This window comes from Lepus europaeus, chromosome 20, assembly GCF_033115175.1.
Source record: "Lepus europaeus isolate LE1 chromosome 20, mLepTim1.pri, whole genome shotgun sequence".
NCBI classification, from domain to species: Eukaryota; Metazoa; Chordata; class Mammalia; order Lagomorpha; family Leporidae; genus Lepus; species Lepus europaeus.
The window spans coordinates 41,578,545-41,598,237 of NC_084846.1; the positions used below are offsets into that span (position 1 = coordinate 41,578,545).

Consider the following 19,693-nt stretch of genomic DNA (forward strand, 5'->3'; position numbering starts at 1 on the left):
GCCTAGCCCAGCCTCAGCTTGTTGCAGCCATTTGGGGAGGGGTGAACCAGTAGATAGAAGATCTGTCTTCTTTCTTTCTCTCTCTCACTCGCTTCCTCTCTCTCTCTGTAGCTCTGCCTTCTAAGGAGAGAGAGAGAAGGAGGGGTCTTCCATCTGCTAGTTCACTCCCGAAATGGCCCCAATAGCCAGAGCTGGACTGGTCCTGAGCCAGGAGCTTCTTCCGGGTCTCCCACATGGGCATAGGAAGTCAAGTACCTGGGCCATCCTCTACTGCATCCCAAGTGCATTAGCAATGAACTAGACTGGAAGTGGAGCATCTGGGACTCAAACCAGTGCCCATATGAGATACAACATAGGCAGCTGCTTAGCCTGCCAAGCCAAAATGCCAGCTTCTAAATAATTTTTTGAAAAAACTTTTAATTGTGTACTCTCAAACTTGTTCTCTCCTAGTCATGAACTAATTCACTTTGAGTACCTGTGCTCTGTAGACTGACTTATTTTTAACCATGGATGCTAATAGTATGTAACTCTAGAACCTCCCATGTGTATTTACTTTTATGTCATACCTATATATTGTGCAGTTGTATCATGTCTAATATAAACCATAAAATATTGGCCATGTTGGTGGTTTGGGTCCTGGTTGTTCCACTTCTGATCCAGCTTTCTGCTATGGCCTGGGAAAGCAGTGGAAGATGGCGCAAGTCCTTGGGCCCCTGTATGCGCATGGGAGACCCAGACAAACTCCTGGCTTCTGGCTTCAGATTGTCCCAGCTGTGGCCATTGCAACCATTTGGGGAGTGAAACAATGGATGGAAAACCTCTCTCTCTCTCTGCCTTTGCCTCTGTAACTGCTTTTCAAATAAATACATCTTAAAAAATTGGGGCCACAATGCCAGCCCCAATTTAAATTTTGTTTTTAATATCATAAAAACATCCCAACCCCCTTAGCTGGGTGGTAAAAATACCATCTTAATTGTTAAAGTGATCATATAGATAGGATTAAGTGTCTGGCAATAATAATAGATAGAATTAAAAAAGAGTGAATGCTCCAATATGGGAAACAGTCTACACAGCAGACTTACAGAATGACAATTGCTTTAAGTAGTACTCTGACCTCAGAATCAGCCCTTAAGGCATTCTGGTCTGACTGAAAAGCCCATGAGAGCATTTCAGGAAAATGAAAAGGTAAGGCACTATGGCAAAAATGTCCTACATGAAGGACCTTGGAGGGTGAAACCCCAGTGGAAAGAAGAAAGTACTTTTCTCTGAAGGGAGGAAAGAACATCTGCTTTGTTTATGGCCTTGTCTAAATACTGATGGAGCTTGTGGCTTCAAAAGGCTTCCATAGCCTAGGCAGCTCATGTCAAGAGCCTCAGGTGATCACTGATGTCATACATAAGAGCGTTAATTGTTAAATTAATAACAGAGTCACTGTGCACTAACTTCTCATACAGGACCTTTGTCCTCAAAGAGTTGTATTATAATTATGTCTTACGTGCTGGCAAAAGATGTATCATTCTTGGATGCTTCTTTAAAATTAGTTAAGTTTATAAAAAAAAAATTAACTTCAAGATGCAATGACTTGGAACGGCCCTTGTCCCCACTGTTGAGGAATAATTTTGTTTTGTTTTGTTCATTCAAAGTGTTGAACGCTTTACTTAGCATAGAGTTGGTCTTCTGTGTATAAAGTTAATTGAAAATGGATCTTAGTGGAGGATGGGACTGGGAATGGGAGAGGGAGAAGGAGGAGGAGTGGGAGTGTGGGTGGGAGGGCAGGTACGGTAAGAAGAATCACTATATTCCTAAAGTTGTACTTACGAAATGCATGAAGTTTGTATTCTGTAAATAAAAGGTTTCTTTGGGAAAAAAAATTATGAAATCACTGTTGGCACTAAAATATTGAGAGAACATGTATTTGAATGTATTTTATTATAACCTTTGAAAGTTTGGTGCATTTATACAACAGATAATTATCTGGGACTTCTTCCATGTATGAGAAATACAGAACAGCATAAAATACAGAAAAACCTCTGTTTCCACAGACTTTTCATTCTAATGGTGGTTAAAGCTTTGTGGTGTGACCCAAAGGCCTGGTTTTAGATTCCCTTTATATTTCTTTTAATGGCTGTCATAATTGCAATAGATGCCACATAAAGATACATAAATCAAAATGGAAGAATTATTTTGTTGGCTGAGTTTCCTTGATAATAATCCTTAGTTTTCAATTTCATTGAACAATTAAGGACATATTTGTAATGAAATTTAGCTTTTATTTTCCCTGATGACAGTTCTTAAAAATTCATCAAAATGGGGCTTTTTCTTGTTTGTTTTGTTATGTTTTAAACATTTATTTATTTGAAGGGCACAGCTGGGGAGGGAGAGAGAGAAATCCATCTTTCATCTGCTGGTTCACACCTCAAATGGCCGCAACTGCTGGGATTGGGCCATGCTGAAGCCAGGAGCCTGGAACTTCATCTGGGTCTCCCACATGGGTGGCAGGGACCCGACCACTTGAACCATCTTCCCAGGTGGATTAGCAGGGAACTAGATCAGACATGGAGCAGCCAGGGCTCAAACTGGCATTCATGTGGGATACCAGCATTACAGGTGGTGGCTTAATCCACCGTGGCACAACAGTAGCCCATGTTTCAGATTTTTAATAATTGTGTTCAATACCCGACAAGACTGTAGATTTTAAGCAGGTTAGAAATCGACTTTCAAGTTGGTGTTCAGGTAAGATTACCTTTAAAAAGGGATACATGTTATATATTTACAGCAGGAAAAGCTTGCCAACTCCTGGTCTATACATACATTGATAGCACACTGTCTTAATTAATGTAGCTTTTTAATGAATCCTGATAGCAGAGCAGGGGCAACAAACATTTTCTTTAAAGGCCAAGCAGTACATGATTTAGGCTTTGCAGACCATATAATCTGTTGTAATAACTGTCAGATTCAGCTGTTCTAACTAGAAAGCAGCCATGGACAAATATGGAGAGGATTATTTTGTCAACCCCTACATACCTTGATGCTGTTCTTCAGGATTGTCTTGGATGTTCTTGGTTTTCGTGTTTAAAATTAAGATTACCTTATCAATTTTCACAAAAAAAGCTCTGCTAAGATTCTTAGTGGAATTCATTAAATCTGTAGATTAATTTGGTAATGATTGATAGTTTATGATAATGAGTGTCCAATGTATAAATATTATCTAAAGGATTATTTGGGTCATCTTTAACATTTCTCATTGATGTTTTAAAGTGTTCTGTTCTTTGTGGTAGCCATTCTCTGAAATGCTTGTCAAACATCTTCACCACTTAGTCTTCCTACCCTTGTATTGTTCCTTTTACAGTGAATAAAGCTGATTTATGGAACCGTAAGGATATTGAGAAAGTGACATTGTGTGACTTCCAAGCCTAGTTTATAAAAGACGTTGCAGCTTCTGCTTTGCTGAGATCACTCAGTCTGGAGGAAGCCAGCTGTCAACTTATGAGGACATTCTAGCAGCCCAGTGGAGAGGCCCAGCCGATAAGGAACTGAGATGTCCTGCCAACAGCAGCATGAGTGAGACATCTTGGAAGTAGGCACTCCTGGGATAATATGACTTTTTGAATAACCCACATAATGTGATTGTGTCTTGAATTGAGTCAGGGGGATTGAGATAAGCAGCTGGATTTGAAATACTAAGGAGGTAAGCTATATAGGATTTTGGGTTACTTGTACATGAAAAGTTAGAGAGGGATCATCACAGGTAGCTCTAAATTTTCTGGGGTGAGCATCTGAGCCCGAGTGAATGGTGACACTGTTCACTGAAATGGGGAATATAGGATAAAGAACAGGTGGTTTTAACAATTTTGAGTTTGAGTTGTCTGTGAATATCCAAGCAGATATGAGCAGTAGCAGTTGGAACAGATGGGATCTATTCCCATCTCCAGTCAGCTGACTGGTAATATTGAATTTTTGGGCAAGATGCATAACTCCTTGTGCAGTCTTCTGAGTCGTGTTTTTTCTCATCTTCTGAGGTGCCTTACATGTTATTTCAATAAATAAGTATGATAAAATATTAGAACACAGTAGGTATTTAACCACAAATCTTAGCTTCCTTTCCTTTTCAAAGAAATATGGCTACTGAGTGTAAGTATTAGCTTATGAGCAGAATGTTTTCGGTAGGAAATCTACACAGCTTCTGCCCTCATAAGGGCTTACCATGTCAATTCTGGGACTATTCTTGCAGTGACCTAAGATTCCACTGGTTTTCTCTGACCAAAGGGTTCCTTGGGTATCTGTAGCTGATCTAGGTATATTGTGTGTCCTGTCACTAATACGTGCAATATTATGGAATGTTGGAAATAATGTAGGTTTGCAGTTTCATAGCTCTGTATTTGAATTCCAGCTCATTTATTAGCTGTGTGCCCTAAGATGTGTATACAGTAGGCTGAATATCTGTGGCCCACTAAATTTCATGTCAGAATTATGTCCCCCAAGGTGGTGGTGGTATTAGATGGAACCATTGTCAGGGATTAGTTCATGAGGGCAGAGCCCTCGTGAATGGAATTAATACTCTTGGAAAACAGACCTGAGGGAGATCCCTGCCGTTTCTACCATGTGAGGTTGGGGTGAAGAAGCAAACCCTAACCAGGCACTAAATCTGCTACCTTGATCTTAGACTTCCCAACCTCCAGAGCTGTGAGAAATAAATGTGTGTTGTTTATAAATTACCCAGTCTGTGTTGTTTTGTTATAGCGGCCAAAATGGACTAAGGCAATCAGTTACATAAATTGGGGTCCTCAGGCACATTTGCATGGTCTCTTACAAAAATACAGAGAAAGAGTGAAAATTCCTGTCTGCTTTCTGATGTTATTGTTGAAGTCTAAAAGATAATTTTTTTAAGTATGTAACAGAAATCCTTGAATATTTTAAGTCCTTAAATAGGTATTTGTTTCACTTCTGTTTCACCCACTTACCAGCTAGTGTGGCACTTCTATATAGCAGACATTTTTTCCAGGAAGTCAGACTTACACTTCCCTATCAACACAGCTTTATAAATAGAGGCTGTCATTATCAAAACTCTGGAGTCGTATGCAGAATTTGGAGTTTTGTATTTATTAAAGGGATCTGATCCTGGGTTCAGTCCTCTTATTTTTACAGATTTGAAAACCATGGTCTTTACAGGTTAATACATGGCAGAAAACTAAAATTTTTAGAGGATAGTAAGCAGTAGAACCCAAATCTATTGACTCATATTCAAGTCTCCTTTCTGATAAAGTATGTAACCAGGGGCTTTGCTTATGCTTAAAAATACTGTGAAAGTGAGAAATGAGTTGATACATACACTTTGTTTTGCTGATAGCTTTCCCATCAACCAAGAAAGAAACTTTTGTCTTTTTTCACAGGCAGCTCTTCATTCAACAAATATTTTTTTGAAGGCCTACTATGTGTCAGGCTTTATACGGGTTAATGGAGACACAGCAGTAAACAAACCAGACAAAATCCTTGCCCTCATGGATCTTATATTCTATAGAGGGGAGACCTAAAAGACATGATGGAGTGAGTTATCTATGTATCTGCTAGTAGAAGGAATAATAAATTTAGGACCTTATGGACCATTATGAAGCTTTTTTTAAAAAAAAGATTTATGTATTTATTTGAAAGGCAGAGTCACAGAGAAGCAGAGGCAGAGAGAGAGACAGATAGAGGTCTTCCATCTGCTGGTTCACTCCCCAAATGGCTACAATGGCCAGAGCTGTGCCAACCAGGAGCCAGGAGCGTCTTCTGGGTCTCCCATGTAGGTACAGGGGCCCGAGGACTTCAGCCATCTTCTGCTTCCCAGGCCGTAGCAAAGAGCTGAATTGAGAGTAGAGCAGCTGGGACTCGAACTAGCACCCATATGGGATGCTGGTACTGTAGGCAGCGACTTTACCTGCTATGCCACAGCACTGGCCCCGAGGCTTTTATTCTGAATGATGTGGAAAGTCTTCTCCAGTGTAGATGTATTTTGAGGATAGAACTAACAAATTTGCCAGCAGATCAGATGTAGGCTGTGACTACGGGTTTTGGCTTAAGCAACATCTTAAAGGATGGGCTTGCCATTTACTGATAGAGGGGAAGCAAAGAGAAGCAGGTTGGACAGATGAATTAAAAGTTGAGTTTTAGGCAGTTTGAAGTTTAGACAGTTAAATTAAAGATTCTTGTTAGACACCAGTTCTAGATGTTAAGTAAGCAGTTCAGTATGAGTCTGGTGTTCAGAGAGAAATGAAATCTGGAGGTATAAATTTGAGTGTCATCCCCATATGGATGATATATAAGTGCTGTGATTTGAATGTTTGTGTCTCCTCCAAAATTGGTGTTGAAACTTGGTCCCCTGTGCAACACTAACAAGAGATGGCGGTGCTTATGAGGTCATTACATCATGAGGTCAGAACAACTTTTTAAAGGGCTGGAGGGAACTAGCTAGACTCCTTTGCTCTTCTGCCATGTGAGACCCTGACATTCATCCCAAACCTGTGGCACCTTGATCTTGGACTTCTAATTCCCAGAACTGAGAAATTTTGTTTTATGTAGTATGCCCAGTCAGGTATTTTGTTAAACCAACACAAATGGCCTTAGACACTGAGTGAGGTCATGAAGGGACTGAGTGTGGAAAGAAAAGAGGTGTAAGCTAACCTGTGAGATCTACCAACATTCAGAGTGAGGTATATGGAAAAGGAGCACCCATAGAGATTTGTGAAGAACCAGATGATTGTGGTATCCTGGAAATCAAAGTGTTTTAAAAGAAAGAGGGAGTGATCATCTGGGTCAGCTGCCATGAAGATTGAAAATTGGCCATTGACTTTAGCAATGGAGAGATCATTGGTGACCTTAACAAAAGCCTAGCATCGGGAGGACATAAGAGGAGCAAACTGGGAGAGCTTGAGAAGTGGAAGTAAAGTTGAAAGGTGTTTTTTTTTTTTTTTTTTTTAAGATTGATTTATTTAATTTAAGGCAGAGAAAGAGAGAAGTCTTCGATCTGCTGGTTCACACGCTACATGGCCACAACCACCAGAGCTGGGCTGATCCAAAGCCAAGAGCCAGGAACTTTTTCTGGGTCTCCCATGCTGGTGCAGGGGCCCAAGGACTTGGGCCATCATCTACTCCTTTGCCAGGCTGTAGCAGAGAGCTGTATCAGAAGTGGAGCAGCCAGGAATCAAACTGGTGCCCAGATGGGATGTTGGCACTGCAAGCTGCGGCTTTTACTCGCTATGCCCCGTGCTGGCCCCAAGAGTTTTTTTTTGTTTTTAGAATTGATGAAAAAACATGTTTGGATCCCATAGAGAGGGACAAATTGATGCTTGAAAAGGGAGAGAATTTATGGAGCAGTGTCTATTGGGTTAGCTAGAGGGAATGGAATCTCTTGGATGAGTGGAAACACTGGACTTTCAAAGGCTCTTAGTGAATTCCCTTTTTTTGACACAAGTTGGCAAACTAACTACTGAGCCAGACCCAATCTACTGCCTGTTTTTAAAATAAAGTTTTATTGGAACACAACCCTACTTGTTGATTTAGTTGTCTGAAATTGTTTTCAACCTGCAGTAGCAGAATTGAGTAGATGCTGCAGAAACACCTAAAATGACTAGAAACAATTTGTTGACCCTACACTTACTGCTACTAAAAAGAAGACAGGATGAAATGAGTGGGTGTGGGAAGTAGAAGACAAATGTAGGGAACCAAACATTTTAAAGAAAGTGTTCAAATATCTTTTCTGGTCGTGGTCAAACTAGATCAGAACTGTGAATGTAGAGCAGTATGACTTGCAGCTTAGGTGTTTTTTCCTCAGGTGGGTGTTTGGAAAAGGCCTTGGCCTCCAAAATTGTAAACTAACTGTATGGTTATCAATTGCTGTGTTGTAAATTATGCCAATCTCAGTTGCTTTAAACAACTGACATGAATGATCCCACTGTTCCTGAGAGTTGGGAAACTGGAAGCCTCTTGGCTGTAAGTTTCTATCCAGAGTCTCTCATGAGGCTGCAGTCAGGTTGTCAGCCAGGGCAGCAGTCACACGAGACTTGGCTGGAGAGTCTGCTGCTAGCTCACCCACATGGCTGTTGGCAAGAGGCTCCAGTTCCTTGCCACATGGGTCTCTCCATAAGAGCATTCACAGCAAGGTTTTGCCTGTGGAGAGTAATAATAGAGAATGACCAGCACAAAAGCCTCAGTATTTTTTAACCTTATCCTGCAAGTGACATGCCTTCATTCTGCTGTCTCATACTAGTCACACGGAGAAACCCTGCACAGCATAGGCAAAGGCTACATGACGCTGTGAAAACCATAGGTGAGGATCACTGGGAGCTGACTTGGAGGCTGACTACTACACCATCTTGAGTGTGTGCAAAACTGTATTGCGCTATGTACTTCCAACTTGGCTATGTGAGTAGTGTTTCCATTAGAGCCCAACTACACTTTAAAATACTTTTTTTCTTTTTTACTTAGCTTTTTTTTTTTTTTCCTGATTACCAAAAGTAACATTCATGGTAGAAAACTCAAATACAGATAAACAAAAAGCCCTGAGAAATAACACATTTTTAAATTTTCTCTTATTCAGATTACTTACTGAAATTTTACTTTGTTATCTAATTTTTCTGTGCTTAGTCATAGCTGTTAAAAATAAATTTCATACATAAATACTGAAGTTTTTTTCATTGTCATTCATTACTCAATCATTTTAATGACTTACGATTCCGCTGTATGGCTATCTATAATCCTGTTTTAATAATTTGCATATTAAGTTCAGCAAAGGCAATTAACTGGATAAGTTTTGAAACATTTGTATTCCTTTTTAAATAGGACCACGGTAGAGCCTCTTCTGGGTTGAGAGTCTGTTGGTTTTTATTGGACTTTCAAAGAGGGCTGGGATATTATATTCATATTCTCAGTTAATTTGCAAAAATAGTTCAGGGACTGGCACTGTGGTGTAGTGGGAAAAGCCTCTGCCTGCTGTGCCAGCATCCCATGTTGGCACTGGTTTGAGTCCCAGCTGCTCCACTTCCAATCCAGCTCTCTGCTATGGCCTGGGAAAGCAGTAGAAGATGGCACAAGTTCTTGGGCCCCTGCACCCACGTGGGAGACCCAGAAGCTCCTGGCTCCTGGCTTTGGATCTGCATACCTCCAGCCATTGCAGCCACTCGGGGAGTGAACCAGTGGATGGAAGACCTCCCTTTCTCTGCCTCTGCCCCTCTGTAACTCTGCCTTTCAAATAAATATTTAAAAAAAAACAGTTCAGTCACTGTAAAAATCTATTCCATAAGCCTGTTTTGCTGGATATAAACTTACTGCAATTCTAATGTTCCTCTAACTCTGAAACCTCATGATGTCTGTATAAGGTAAGAAGCAAAAAAAAGTTTTTCAGAGCTTTATAGTGAATAACTTTCATAAATGGCTATGTTATCAGAAGATTGAATTCCTTTGTAGTCAAAATTGATAAAGTTGTGGTGTTAATTTATTTTAAAAAATGCATGAAATATCAGCTCAACTCAGCAGACCTCCCTCTGACAATTTTCCATTTCATGTTTTTCATGGACTTTATTGACTATTAGTTTCATAAAAGCTGATTTAACTTCCGAGACCCGTGTGTAGTTTGTCCTCAGTGCATGGAACATTATAATTCTAGGCTACACAGCATAGCATTAGCAGATGTGGGAGCAGTCTCACTCAACTACTTTGCTGACTGCCCTGCCGTATCCTTCCCTGCAATCAAGAATTCTTTTTTTTTTTTTTTAAAGATTTATTTATTTTACTTGAGAGGCAGAGAGAGGTCTTCCATCCGCTGGTTCTAGTCCCGGCTGCTCCTCTTCCAACCCAGCTCTCTGCTACGGCTTGGGATGGCAGTAGAAGATGGCTCAAGTCCTTGGGTCCCTGCACTCGTGTGGGAGACTGGAAGAAGCTCCTGGCTCCTGGCTTCATATCGGCTCAGCTCCAGCTATTGCTGCTGTTTGGGGAGTGAAACAGTGGACAGAAGATGTTTCTCTCTGTCTCTCCTTCTGACTTGTCAGTAACTCTCTCAAATAAATAAAATCTAAAAAAAAAAAAAAAAAATCATTGCCTAGGGGCTGGTGCAGTGGTGCCAGCATCCCATGTGGGCACCAGTTCGTGTCCCCGCTGCTCCACTTCCGATACGGCTCTGTGCTATGGCCTGGAAAAGCAGTGGGAGATGGTCTAAGTCCTTGGGCCGCTGCACCCATGTGGGAGACCCAGAAAAGGCTCCTGGTTCCTGGCTTCAGGTTGGTTCAGGTCCGGCTGTTGCAGCTATTTGGGGAATAAACCAGTGGATGGAAAAACTTCTCTGTCTCTGCCTCTGCCTCTCTGTAACTCTGCTTTTCAAATAAGTAAATTTTTTTTTAAATCATTGCCTAATCCAAGGTCACATGCCTACACCTATGCTTTCATCAAGAAGTTTTGTGATTTTAGATTTTATACTTAGGAATGGTCCATTTTGAGTTAATTGTGGTATAAGAAGAAATGGATCTAAGTTCATTTTTTTGCATATGAGTATCTGTTCCAGCATTGTTGAAAAGATTCTCTTACTGCATTGTCTTATGCACCTTTGTCAACAGATACTGCAAACTGTAAACAGCCCAAAAGTCCATCAGTAGGTAAATAGAGAAATGAATTACTGTATCCATACCATCAAATACTACTCAGCAATAAAAAGAAATAGAATGTTAATACAAGCCATAAGGATAAATCACAACAATATGCTGGGTGAAAGAAGCTTGATGAAATAGTACATATTGCTTAATGCCATTTATATGAAACTCTAGAAATTGCTAACTAATATATGGTTACAGAAAGGAAATCAGTGTGTGGAGGCGAAGCTGGCAAGGGAAGTGAGGAATTACAGTGGGACAGACTGAAATATGTGGTTTATTTTGTTTTACCTCAATAATGCAGTTACAATAAAATTCTAAAATTTACATAGGATAGCAATATTTTGATAACCAAGGTTTTTCTCCTGATTCCTTAGTCTTTGTACTAAAACTCCAGTTTATTATTGCTATTAAAAATGGTGTATCCATATCTCAACATAGTATTTGGAAAAGATTGTGATCATCGTAAACTCTCTTCAAGTATACCTTTTCTTTGTTTAGTCAAGTCATGTCATGCCATTCCCTACCAGATCTGTTAACTTTCCTTGGTATCATTGTTTAGTTATCTACAAATCCACTTTGCTTGTTAGCATTTAACCTAAAGTTTCCCAAATTGTCCACAAATATTTCATTAGTAGAAATTTCACATTGTACCAGGATTAAGGTAAGGCTTAAAGGGTAAGGAATGAAAAGGGAAATGAACAGGGGCAGATTGTATGGGAAGATAGTATCAAGGGATTTAGATTTTAACTTATGAACTGTATGGCGTCCTTGAAGAATTTTAAGCAACCTCTGTCAAACTAATTTCACTTGTTATAGTGACAGGTTGAGTTTACATAAAAAGGCAGTCATTGTTAATATAAGGAGCTTGTTATCCATGACAATAATATTTTAGTACTTAGTTCTGTGGAGTGGCAGGTCAGAACTCCTAGTTTGCTATCTTAAATGCATTCCTATGCTTTGTACATTATAGTTCCATTCTGCCAACTGAAATATAACCAGCAATTCAAATTTCAGAATTAGTACATGGTCTTACTGCAGAGTGTTTCTTAGATTTATGAGAATGACAGCTATATTTAGGCCTACGAATTTAGTCTACATACAGGCCTCATTTATTCATGCTTGCTATTTCTCAGTTTGCAGTCTTACAAAATAGTATGTAAGAGCTTTTTGATCTTTTATTTTTCTTTGGTTCAAGGCTCACTGATTTGAGATTAGTTATAAGGCCACTACAGATTAATGACAACAGCAAGAACCCAGAAAGGAAAAAATAAAAGGTGACTTACAAGCTGCAGCCAATTACATAGCAACTGGAGTGCTTTGTTGTTGAAGAGAGTCTATTGTAACAGATCTCTTTGTCTTTCATGCAGCACCTGTCACCATGCAACCAGAGCCATGTTTTTGAACACCTGGCATAACATGAAACTACAGGGTCACCAGGGGGTCAGTCCTGCAGGAAGTTAGTTAAACTCAGGCTCAGTTGGGTAAACTCAGGGCTGTGGTATGACAGATTGGTGAATGTGGAAGCCCATACATGGGTCCTCCTTACTAAGTAAAACAAACACTCTGCTCATCCCTAGCTTTTGGTTTAGAGTGAAAGACTGAAGGTAAGAGATTGCTTCAGAAGTCTTTTCCAAGTTTACAGCGTTTCCACATCTGTCTGCCTGCCATGGCATAAGACACACAAGACCTCCTGGATCCTATCTTGGGTAAGTCCCGTTTTTACTCTGCTGGAACTCTCTGGAGTTTCTTACAAGGATTAATTTCTTCTCAAGCCCTTTTTCCTTCATGAAAAATGGAGGAATTGGATTAAGGCTTCCTTCTGTGAGTCTTCAGTCTCATTTTATGTATACTTTAAAAAATCTTATGAAATTTGTAGGTAAATATGAAAGCAGTTTGTTAAAAACATGTGGCATGATAGAATCAGGAAAGGTGCTGTATTGGAGGATATCTCCAGGAAACTCCCGCTTTCTGTGGGGCTTGGTCCTTCCAAGTGTTACCTGTGACTCTCAAACTGTCCTGTTTTTTGAAGCCTGTAAGCCTTAAATCACAACTAAATGCTACAGCATTGCTTTTGACCAATAATTTGAATTTTAAATATATGATTGGCTTTTAATGGTAAGATTTTAAAAAATGAGAGGTTTTCTTGTATGTGTGCCTGCTTCCCATCCTATGTGATATCAGGCCATTCTTGATGAGCCAGGATTGTATTCAATACACACGCATTACAGAGAAGGGTACTCCTTCCCTCCTGGTCTCTCTCTGACTTAAGAGTAATATGGCATGCATTCTATTCTAGTTCCATACACAGAGCCTTCAAAAAGTTTGAAAAAGTGGAATTAAAGTATAATGTGTGTTTTCCACAAACTTTTTGAAGACTCTTCTTTTATTGTTAATGTTTAATATGTTAGAAAAGACTGAAGAGGGTTATTTCTTCCTAAACCACATAGACCTTTGCTAAATGCAGAGCTTGTCTTAATGTTCTGTGCTGTCTTCTGTTACCACCTCAATCCATTTTTAACCCCAGTGGCTTCCTCCCAAATCCAGTGATTTGCACTGTGGCATCTGTGACTGCTGCTCTTCTTTTTCAGCAGAGTCTCCATCACCCTCACCTCCCCATACTAAATTTAGATATATTTTTGCCTACCTCTTCTTTCCTGGTATTGTTAGGACTTTTGATAACTTAATTAAGTACCTGTTACAAAGTAGTATGCTCAGTAAAATATTAGTAGTTTTTATTCTTTGGTTACTTTCTATTAGATAAACCATGAAAAATTGTTATTTCTTTAGGTGAAAAAAATCTCATTAGTTTCATATGGTTTAACATTATGGATATTTGCAGTGCTGATCCTTAACCAGAGATGTGAATTAGAATTATCTAGGTGGCACACACTTCAGTGAATCGGGATTTTTCTGGATAGCTCTTGGGGTAAATATGTTTTGGGGAAAAAAAACAAAAACCTGCCCAGATGATTCTTATTTCATACTCCTAGCTAAAAGCACCTGTGAGACAATCTTCCCTTCAGGTTATTTTCCTTTAATGTAGCCGTTCTTATATAGACCTATATGTTTTTTATATAGATGTTTTCATGATTTCTGAGTCTTTTTGTTTTCATACTTTGTAACTTCATTCTTTCATAAAACTTAAACAGGATTTTGCACTATTCAAATACACTTTTGCCTTTTCATGAAAAAGGAGGCCACAGTTCATTAACTTACCTTAATGACTCACCTTGCAGCTTACTTATGTGATTCATAATTTTAATGTAGTCAAGAGAAAACAGGGAGTTAACCTCTGAGATGTAATTTGCATGTCATACTCTTATTAACCAGTGTTTTCTGAGTAAGCGGGCTCCAGATAAGACCAAAATTATGAGCAAAATTTTTTCTTACTTCATTAGCAAATATAGAAAAGAGTACTAAAACCCAGAAAAGAGAGTTCTGAGCTTTTTTCTACCTCTTACTGTCATGTTATAATTTGCATTCTTTAAAAATGAGCAGTTGGTATAGTGTTAAGATACCACTTGGGACATCTGGATCCCACATTGGAGTGCCTGGGTTTGACACACAGCTCTGCTTCTGATTGTAGCCTCCTGCTGATACTCAACTTGGCTCAAGTAGTTGGGTCCCTGTCATCCATATGGGAGACCTGGTTTGAGTTAAAACACCTGGCTTCTGGCCCTGCTTTAGTGCCACATAAACTTTTTAAAACACAGAAGTTTAGTGTGGCTTCTGTATAAAAATGACTTTCAAATGTGTGAAGCATTTCATTAGAAATGCATACACACATGGATACAAGTACACTTACAAGGGGCGTACTCACAAAGGAATATTGAATTTTATTTAATGTCTTTACTCTTGCATAGATTCTGTGAATTTTCTCATTGAGCCTATTCATGTCATTGAATTTTTATAGCATTCTCTCTTTTTTTTAAAGATTTATTTATTTGAAAGTCAAAATTACTGGGAGAGAGAGAGAGAGAGAGAGAGAGAACGAACTTCAATTCGCTGATTCACTGCCCAAATGGCCACAGTGGCCAGGACTGGGCCAGACCGAAGCCAGGAACCAGCAGCTTTAACCAGGTCTCTGATGTGGGTACAGGGACCCAAGCACTTGGACCATCCTCTGCTACTTTCCCAGGAACATTAACAGAGGGCTGAATTGGAAGTGGAGAAGCCGGAACTCAATCCAGTGCCCATATGGGATGTCATTGCTGCAGATGGCAACTTAACCTGCTGTGCCACAGTGCCAGCCCCTTTACAACATTCTTAATATTAAGCTATTATTGTTGTCTTTATTTATGATTCTTTGGCCATCCATGTGAGGAAGCTGGTTTATTTTTGAAGTTAGGATGGAATAATAATATTCTTTAAAACCCAGGGCAGTTTTAATTACATATCTTTGAGATTTTTCATGGTTTCTAAATTTGAAATATTTGGGTGTTCCAATTCTAGTCAATTCAGGATGTTAACACGTTTATAGTAAAAAAAAATTAGGCTTAAATTCACGTGTCTATCTCCTCTTGTGTCCAACTCCCTGTGAAATGACAAGGAGAGGAATTTACAGACAGAAATGTGTGAATCTTTAATAGCACGAAGATTGGGAACAGATGGAGTGACCATCAGTAAAGCAGAGACTTTCCAGGTTCTAGAAGACACAAAACAGATGGTGCTAATGGATGAAGCAGGGTAGAAGAGGCCTCAGCCCAGCGTACCCATAGGGAAGGCTGCAAACGAAGTCTGTTCTTTCCCCAAGAGTCCCGAAGAGTCTTAAGAATGAGTCAGTAGGATAGAGGGCAGAAGTTATTATAGGACATGATATTAATTAAAGGAGTATATCTGAAAAGCCAGCTGGATAATCCTAACCCAACAAACCCAACTCATACAAACATTGCAACAATCTTGGTTGCCTGTAAATTTTGGAAATACATCTCCAAATGCCTGCATCTTCTGGGGCTGGGTCAAGGCCAAAGCAGGAGCTGAGAACTCAGTCCAGACACTGTGTGTGAAGTGCAAGGGCCCAGCTACTTGAGCTGTCACCACTCTGCAGGGTCTGCCTTCACAAGAAGCTGGAATTAGGATCCTGAACTGGGTATTGAACCCAGATACTTCTGGTGTAGGATGCAGGCATCTTAACCACTAGGCTGAAGACCCACCCAGGTCCTTTGTTTTTTGACTTAATGGTATTCTCTGTGTATCATGAAGAAATGTTTAATTTTCATGTGTCAAAATTAATTGCATTTTTTATTATTAGAGTTTTGTGCCTTCATCAACAAAGATCCTTCTCTTCCCAAGAATACAATCTGTCTTCATTATTCATGTTACCCTTTATGTTATCTAAGTATAATTATTACATGCCTATGTATACATTTTATAGATTGTGTTAATTTTATTATTGGATATTCTTTGTGGATTTTGTATTACAAAATGGTGCTTTTCTCTCATATATTCTAATTGGTTACTTAAAAGATTTAATTTTATATTGATTAAATAACCATTTACATTTTGAAATCTTTTGTAGCAGTTTTTCAGTTGATTCCTTTGGCTTTTGTAGGTATGAAATCATATTGATTAATGATCACTTGCATCCTTACTTCTCTTCCCCAAAATTTATTTATTATTAATTTGAAAGGCAGAATGATAAAGAGAGGGAGAAACAGAGACTGGTGCTGTGGCTCAATAGGCTAATCGTCCGCCTGTGGCCCCAGCACACTGGGTTCTAGTCCCGGTTGGGGTGCCGGATTCTGTCTCAGTCGCCCCTCTTCCAGGCCAGCTTTCTGCTGTGGCCCAGGAGTGCAGTGGAGGATGGCCCAAGTGTTTGGGCCATGCACCCGCATGGGAGACCAGGAGAAGCACCTGGCTCCTGGTTCCTGGCTTCGGATCAGCGCGATGCACCGGCCGCAGCGGCCATTGGAGGGTGAACCAACAGCAAAAAGGAAGACCTTTCTCTCTGTCTCTCTCTCTCACTGTCCACACTGCCTGTCAAAAAAAAAAAAAAAAAGAGACAGAGATGGAGAGATCCTACATCCACTGTTCACTCCCCAAATGGCCACAATAGCCAGGGCTGGTCCAGGCAGAAGCAAGGAGCCTGGAACTCCATTCAGGTCTCCCATGTGAGTTGCAAGGGCCCAGGTATTTACTTGGACCATCTTCCATTACTTTCCCAGGCACATTTGCAGAAAACTTCATTGGAAGTAGACCAGCCAGTACTCAAACCAGCACTCATATGGGACTGCCGGCACAAGAAGCAACTTAACTCCCTGCACCACAATGAAGACCTCCTTATTTCTCTTTCTAGTATCATAAGATAGCACTTTCAGAACAATGTTGCATAAGAGTATGATAATAGACATTCTTAGCTAATTCCTGACTTCATGGACATGCTCTAAGTCATTAAATGTAATGTTTTTATGGCTTTAATTTTAAGATAGCCAATTTTTTGCTGTAATAAGTGAATACCGATCAATCTATTTTATTAAAGGGCTTTTGTGGGCATTAGACTATAAATTTTATCAAATATCATTCTAGAACCTTAGATATTTTGTTTAAGGAATACAACTTCATACATTTAATATATACAGATTTGGGAACATGATGCTTCTTCCCACCCTGCCTCCTTCCCACCCATACTCCCCCCTTTCTTCTTCCTTCCTTTTCTTTCCCATTCTTTTACAGAGATCCATTTTCAGTTAATTTTTTTTTTTTTTTGACAGGCAGAGTGGATAGTGAGAGAGAGACAGAGAGAAAGGTCTTCCTTTGCCGTTGGTTCACCCTCCAATGGCCCCTGCGGCCAGCACATCTCGCTGATCCAAAGCCAGGAGCCAGGTGCTTCTCCTGGTCTCCCATACGGGTGCAGGGCCCAAAGACTTGGGCCATCCTCCACTGCCTTCCCGGGCCATAGCAGAGAGCTGGCCTGGAAGAGGGGCAACCGGGATAGAATCCGGCGCCCCGACCGGGACTAGAACCCGGTGTGCTGGCGCCGCAAGGTGGAGGATTAGCCTGTTAAGCCACGGCGCCGGCCCATTTTCAGTTAATTTTTAAAAAAGATTTATTTATTTATTTGAAAGAGTTACACAGAGAGAGGAGAGGCAGAGAGAGAGGATCTTCCATCCGTTGATTCACTCCTTAATTGGCCAGCAATGGCTGGAGCTGTGCTGATCCAAAGTCAGGAGCCAGGAGTTTCTTCCGGGTCTCCCACACAGGTGCAGGGACTCAAGGACTTGGGCCATCTTCTACTGCTTTCCCAGGTCATAGCAGAGAGCTGGATCAGAAGAAGAGCAGCCTGGACTCGAACTGGTGCCCATATGGGATGCCGGCACTGCAGGTGGCAGCTTTACCCACTTTGCCACAGCACCAGCCCCAACCATAAGCTTTTAATGTACTATTCATGTTGGAGGAAAAGCAACTGCTTTATTTAATATCTTTATTAATAAGGATTCTCTTACATTTTTGACCAGGCAGTATTCTATTAGCCTACATAATGAGCTAAGGCCTAATAATGAGTTTGTTTTTTATGGAAGTCTAAAAATGATAATTATGAACTCTAGAAATAAAATATTGTGGTTTTTGTTTTGCTAGACAAGGGAGTATTTGGTATTTTTTTTTTAAGATTTATTCATTTATTTGAAAGTCAGGGAGTGAGACAGACGTTCCATCTTCTAGTTCATTCTCCAAATGGCCATAGCAGTGTGGGCTGGGCCAGACCAAAGTGAGGAACTTAGAACTCCATCCAGGTTCCCTATGTGGGTGGCAGGGGTCCAAGCACTCAAGCCATCCTCCACTGTTTTCCCAGGTGCATTAACAGGGAGTTGGAATGGAAGTGGAGCAGCTGGGACTTGAACAGGCACCCATGTGGATGCCAGCATCACAGGTGGTGTCTTAACACACCGTGCCAGAATGCCAGTCTTTGTGGTCTCTTAAGTTGATAGGATATTCCTTAAAAACTATTGGAAGACTAGACTGGTGATTTGTTAGAGAAGTTCCTAAAGTTTAAAATAGAGAGGTTAGAGTTTAGCTTGGATATGATAGGCTGAAAAATCGCTCACAAAATTTCCATGTCCTGATCACCAGAATCTCTGAATGTTTTCATCAAAATTTAGTGGCTTATAACCAAAGAAATTTATTCTCTTACAATCTGGGATGCCAGAAGTCTAAACAGAGTCTTAAGTTAGGGACAAAGTGGAAGTGTTAGCAGGGCTGGCTCCCCTGGAGGCTCTAGGGGAGAATCTACTCATGGCTCTTTCCCTTCTAGAGACTGTAGCAAAAAGGGATTTGCAGGTTCGTTTAAATTAAGGATTTTCCTATGGAGAGATTTTGTTATCTGGGTGGGCCCTAAATATGTTACAGTGTCCATGTAGCAGGGAAGTGGGGGAAGTTTGACTACAGTAGAAGAGACGGCATCGTGGCCTTAAGGAGTGTAATGATGCAGCCAGGCACCAAAGAATGCTAGAGCCTCCAGGGGAGCCAGCCCTGCTAACACTTCCACTTTGTCCCTAACTTAAGACTCTGTTTAGACTTCTGGCATCCCGGATTATAAGAGAATAAATTCCTTTGGTTATAAGCCACTAAATTTTGATGAAAACTAATGCATTGTGTGTACCTGTTAATAAAACATGTTAGGACTTTGGGGTTCAACTCCATATCCCCAGAATTTAGAACAGTGTCTTACATAATAAGGTAGGCTCTCAGTGTTTCTATAGAAGGAAAGAGGAAGGAAACAAAAAAAGAAAGAATCAGGGAGCTCATAAATAACATCTGGAGCATGATATACATACTTGATTTCTGAATGAAGCAGAGAAAAACAGTGAGGCTGAAAACTTGCTGCTGCCCCATAACCAAGTATGTTTTTTGTTTGTTTGTTTTAAGATTTATTTATTAGTTGAAAGGCAAAGTTTACAGAGAGCAAGAGCTTCCATCTTCTGCTTTACTCCCCAAGTGGACCACTGGGCTGATTCAAAACCAGGACTTGAGCAAGTCAACTTTTATGACCCAGATTCCTAACTGAAGTTTAAAAAGTACATTCCTTGTACCATTGTTAATATAATGAAAATGGTGACAACCTAGTTAGTGTATGTAAT

General features: G+C 40.2%; 1 protein-coding gene across 2 annotated transcripts in view; it reads left to right on the plus strand.

Moving 5' to 3' along the window:
• Nucleotides 1-19,693, plus strand: part of RALA (RAS like proto-oncogene A) — a 70,603-nt gene that overhangs the window by 21,622 nt on the left and 29,288 nt on the right. The window contains exon 2 of one of the 2 annotated variants that reach the window (XM_062178981.1): nucleotides 3,350-3,577. The exons of the other annotated variant lie outside the window; for it this stretch is intronic. The gene's annotated coding sequence lies outside the window, so the exon portion shown is untranslated. The remainder of the gene's footprint in view (nucleotides 1-3,349; nucleotides 3,578-19,693) is intronic. 2 annotated transcript variants of the gene reach the window in all.